Below are 5,699 nucleotides of genomic sequence, written 5' to 3'. Positions count from 1 at the left end.
CCATTCCATTCTATTGGGTTGCCATAGACTACTGCACAAGGACCGCGTTGCCCTGGCGCTGCAGAACTCCTGCCGCTGAGCAAAAGTCACCCGCGGCTCGGCTTTAGCCGACAGTGCCAGGCTTAATGCCATCCTCGGTTTAACGGCAAAAATTACCGGGCAACCATGAATTTAAAAATAGCAGCATCATAAACATTAAAAAAAAAAACAGAGCAAGAAGATTCCTTTTTCTCTTAGATGCTGACGATCCTTTCTCCTTCTGGAGTTGTGGCTGCTTTATTGCAGGTTTGCTTGTGAAGACACAGGGGGTTTTGTGGGAAGGGGCAAATCTAAATCTAAAGGAAAAACAGTGGTTCACCTTGAAAATCTCACTTGCATGCCAAGCAGGGGCTTGGGGAGTGCCTGTCTTTTCTAGCAGAAGTTTGCCTGCTGGGAAACACGTTGTGTTTTGTACCTGTATGCAAACCACCGAAGGTTTGGAAGGTTTCTTTTTTCTTTGCTGCCTTGCTTCCCCGTTAGACATGCAAAACGTTACTATTTCTCCCCTGCGGGGTTGGATCTGTAGAAGTCATTCAAAAAAAAAAAAACAAGCTGCATCTCAAAGAGCTCCCCTACCGGATTGAGGGATTCAGGGAGGCTGGACTGGGATGGCGAAGAGGGAGTGTGTGGGATGCGTGGGCTCTCCCTACGCCACGGGGAAACCCACTTCCCAGTGGGCACCTGAGTCAGCACTTTCTGCGGCTCACCCTCGACTAGCATGTCTCCCAGGAGATTGGTCCTGGGAAAAGAAAAGCTCCGGATGGGAATCCTTCTTCCTTTCACTGCTGGCTACAATGCACCTCGTATAATAGAGGCCAAAGCAGTGGAAAAAGGCTAAAATCAGGCTTTTCCCTACTTTATGTTCTTTGAGAGTTTTTTTGAAACCAGTGGAGTTAAATTAAGAATCTGTTTAGCCATACGAGAGACTGTTTGCATTTATTTTTGTATAGATTCAATATCTGAGGCTTTTTAGAACGTTTGTTGTTTTATACATTTAAAATCATACCTCCTAGGAAAAGGAAACCACGTGAACTGTGCAGACAGGCAGGGAGGCTAAACACAAGCAACGAATGCCCACCGCAAGCAGTGAGGAAATCCTCACTCAATCTCTGAGCTTCTGCTTTCATAAGCAAATATTCACCTTTTCCCTTCCAGGAGTCACCTGTCACTGGCCTAAGGTAACTCTGCCAATTAAAGCAGCAGGATGTTACTTAAGCTCTTACTTCAAGGAAATGCAGCCATCAGCAGTGACTTCACCATACACACAGACAGCACATGCTTCCTTCTCTTTGCCTGCTCTCTCGTTCTCTCTCTTCAACCCTTTCTCTGAAGCATTCACCTGCTCCTCTTCTCCTCCTACCTCCTGGCACAACCTAGGCTGGCTGTGACTCATTTGAAATACTCTACAGTGAAGCTACCCAGTACAAATAATATTTAATATTATTATTTTCATCACAATTTCTGGTAGAACAAGCTTTTTGGGGGAAATAAATCTCGATTTTCAAATGCTCCTGTAGATTAGCTAATGTGAACTAAGCCAGTGATAGCATTAAAGGTCTTTTCCCTCTTCTTCCCTCCTCCAGGCACTAGGGAGGCTGAGGTGTAAGCACTTCTGTACCTAAGCTGCAATCAACTGCCTTCCAAAAGGATGTGCTTTGATTAATGAGGTGCATAACATCTGAAACTGATGCAGCTTCCTAAACACAGTCCCTAATGTTCCCAGAGAATGACAGAGCAATAAAGGACGTGCTCAAGGAATCAAGCTGTTCGTCCTCTTTCAGCCATAGGTATTCTAGCCAGCTCTCGGAAAATACCCACACTCTTTATTTCCTGGCCTTTCTGGGATCGTTCTCTGAGTGCTGCCTTATTTGATGACAAAAATAAGATTCTCTTACAGCCCCGAAGTGGGGAAAGAACACAACAGAGCATGCAAGCAGCAGAATGCTCCTTTATCACTTCTGTAGCTAGGAAAGAAAATTATCAGGTGCAAAGACTGAGTCAGGCTGACTGGCACACTGCTGCACAATTACAGAAGCATGCAGATATCCTCGTGCCCAGAATTCTGGCTAGCACTTCCCAGCCACCAGTGTCCAGTCTATATACAATGCATATGATTCCTCAGATACAGAGAAGTTTTTTAAGTTATTCTTTTGGAACCACGTTTGTTACCTTTACATCTATCTATAAAGAATTAAGCTTCACTTCAGTATCAGACCGGTTTTGAAGCAATTTTTCAACCACATCATTTTAGCAAATACTATAGTCCCATTTTGGAAAAAAAAAAAAAAAATGCTTAACCTGAATAAGAACCTAAGTGCTGTATTGAATCTAGGCCTTGTCTAGCAGATAGCCCAAAGTAGGTAGCCCAAGGTGCTAAAAAACAGAAGGTGCATGCTTGTGTAGCTCTGTCTCCAAATGTGGGTTCCTAAACACTTCTAAAAACTCGGCTCCAGGAGTTATAGGTATCAAACTCAGAGGAAGTTTTAAAGTCCTTAAAATGTAATGACAATTTTGTGTCCAGAGAACTTCAAAGTAATGACGTTTTATTTGAGAGCCTTCCAAGAACTAAGTGCAGGAGGCTGGGAATTATCCTTGTCTAATGGTATGAAACTACTATCATGGACATTACTTATTGTTGGCGTTATGGCAGTGCTTTGCATGTCAGCATATGGACCTTTATAGGCACATTTTTAGAAAATTTCAGAAAAGCTAGGGCTGTTGTAGGACTAAGTCTTGCCTTATCATTGGCTGCACAGTACATTCAGAGGGGGTATAGAGAACCCACCTGCCACGAAAAGGGAGAACTGTTTTTGAGGGAAATGATCTCCTTTTTAACAATGTTTGTCAGATACTGCTCCAAGAATTGGCATAGATACAAAGGGAATGGATTTAGTAGGGAGAATGCAGATGAAGCAGCCAAAGATTCATTTGTTTCTTAGGGGATTTTGCCAGCTCGTATATACATATATATGTACATATATATGTGGTGCTATTTTAATAAAAATCCAGTGCTGCAATACAAATGTGAAAAATCACATTCCTAATGAGCTCAGGACTATAGAAGAATAGACTGAGAGCCATAAAAACTGATATCCTCTAGCTCAGGGTACAGAAAGCAGCAATGCAAGCTTTCTGCATGCCAGCCTGTTAGGACCACCTTTGCTTGGGTGAGAGTCTCAGTCATCACCCTTGAACCCTTGGATTCTCAGATAAAAAAGGAGTCAACAAACATGTGGTATAGATTGGAAGAATGGGAGCAAGTCCTTTCAAAGCTGCCTATTGTTCCTAGCAGGCAGCAAGTAACTCATAATTGGCATTTGAAATTCATGAAATATTCAACACTACAAAACAGGGAAATTCTACCTCAGAGTTTTAGTGGTAGAGTCTGCACTCTCTGCCTCTGCAGCTTACATCAAACCTAGAAAATAATAAAGAAATAATCACCATAAATACACAAATCCTATCTCCCTCTCGCCCCTGTTAATTACCCAAGTGTGCTGTCACACTTGTACTCATTGAAAATTCAGCCAGTGCTTTCTTATTGCTCTACCACGTTCCTTATAGAAACTGTAAAGTGGGGGACTGAACTGCTGGAACATACACTGAAACCTATTTAAGGCACAGAGAAAAGGGCACCTGAGCATCTGGCCAGGATAAAGGAAACAGCTGAGGAATGGGAAGTGAGATCCATGCCAGGATGCAGGACTCTGGGGAGTCATCCCAGAGGGCAGGGGGCAGAGAGAAGAGTTCCACAGAGCTGGATGTTGGGATGAAAGGAAGAAGTCCACTTTGCTGTGCAAGAATTGTTTTGCGTTGGGAGAAAGAATGGTTCAAAGCCCATCAGTGGGAGCAGAGAGATACTAAACAGATCCCTAACAACAACGGACTGTGGAGCCTGGCAAGAGACACAGCAACAGGAGAGGAGATACACAACAGGACAGAAAAGCTTGAATCGGGAAGTACTTGGAAAGCTATATTCATTCCAGGTTCCAGTGGTAAACAAATCTGGAGCAATCCCTCTCTCTTCACCCTTATAACCAAGATCAAAATAGGATCACTTGTCTAGGATATAGGGGGGTTGCTGGGAATGTGCTTATAACTAACAAACAGCTTTGCCACTGGACTGCAAAAAAGGAAATGTTACCCAAAAAATCAGCCATGTTCTTATCTATGGAAAGAAGTTACAGACTATGCAGAAAATAAACCTCTGAGATTTTCAGGATGTTTACACGTTTTGCAAAAGCTGGTAATCCTCACTGGATTTTTAGCAAGTAGCTAAAAATCATAGCTAGAAACAGATTGATTAGCAAGAGCATCTTGCCACCTGACCTTTAATATTCCCTTTGTAGAATAGAAAACTTAATAGAAATAGGAAAAAAAGAGAGACAGGTAACCAGGTATGAAGCTATGAGGAAGAGAAATTACATAGAATCTGAGAAGCTGCTGAGATTAGAGCAACTAATAGATATGATTTCTTTTAGTTTACAAAGTATCTACATTTTTACCTTATGGTCTAAACTCTACCAATGAATTTTTCAATATTCACACTGAAATGCTCATATTAAGCTTGTATCTTGGACTTCAATAAAATTTGCCTTCCAAATGTATATTCCATCAAATTTCTATTTAAAGATTGAGAACTAGCTCATTTTTCTACCCTCATCTGGAATTATTCAGGAGAGGGTTAAGACAGCATGGGGAGGTTTGCTCAAACTGGATCAGTTCAGTGACTATCAAACGACTCTTTCTCAAAATAGCGCCTTTCACCAACATTTAATGAGCTGTAGCTTCACAAAGAATAATGGATCCCTTTTCACGAGTCTGTCCCTGCCGATGTATCTTCTGTCTACATGAACTGTACTATTTTTGATTATCATGCAGTGCTGGATCTGATGGGAAATGTGCTATCGTTTCCAACAACAGTAATGGCAGCCCCCAACTTTGGGAAGCCCAGACTCTGCTCTCAGTGATCTGAATTCTGTCACGGCTGACTTTAACCCTTTCTCTTCCTCAGTAAGTGAATCAAACGAGCTCAACATCATGTTGTTGATGCAACTGCAAACCAAAGTTTCACAGCCATACCACCTGTCAGACGTTTATACAGCTCTGATATAAGAACTCATAATCCTAATGGATGTATCGTAACAATGCCTCCGTGCAGCAAATTGCTGAAGACAGGCAGAAGACTTAAAAATTTGAAATAAGAGTCTAATTAGAAACAAGATGCTCTGTGAGCAAAATGGCTATGAAAGAAATGTCCCATAGATTTATGCCTTGTGACTGGAGTCTCCCATGTCTAATTTGCAGGATTCAATACAAACTTTTCCTCTATAATTCATAATTGTACTGTCATATATGGATTCCCTGATGTGTAGTAATTTATTGAGTGCTGTAGGCTGCAGCAGCTTTGAGCAGAAGACCCTCAGAGGTCCCTTCCAACCTAAATTATCCTTTAATTCTATGACTCTGTGACTCAACAGGAATTCTCTCTTTACTCCAGCTACCTACTTTCACAAACATGTAGGAAGATACTATCTTTGAGACAAAATCCCTCTGTCAAATTTCTTTTAAACCATCAAACAGGTTGACATAGTAGTAGGAGAGAACTGACAGACTCGTGGATACAAAGCACGACTGTATAAGCTTCATTTCCTCAGGTA

The sequence above is a fragment of the Aptenodytes forsteri genome, unplaced genomic scaffold (assembly GCF_000699145.1).
Source record: "Aptenodytes forsteri isolate BGI_AS27 unplaced genomic scaffold, ASM69914v1 Scaffold258, whole genome shotgun sequence".
Classification (NCBI taxonomy): Eukaryota; Metazoa; Chordata; class Aves; order Sphenisciformes; family Spheniscidae; genus Aptenodytes; species Aptenodytes forsteri.
The sequence above is the reverse complement of the archived record's forward strand: the minus strand, read 5'-3'. Positions refer to the sequence as shown.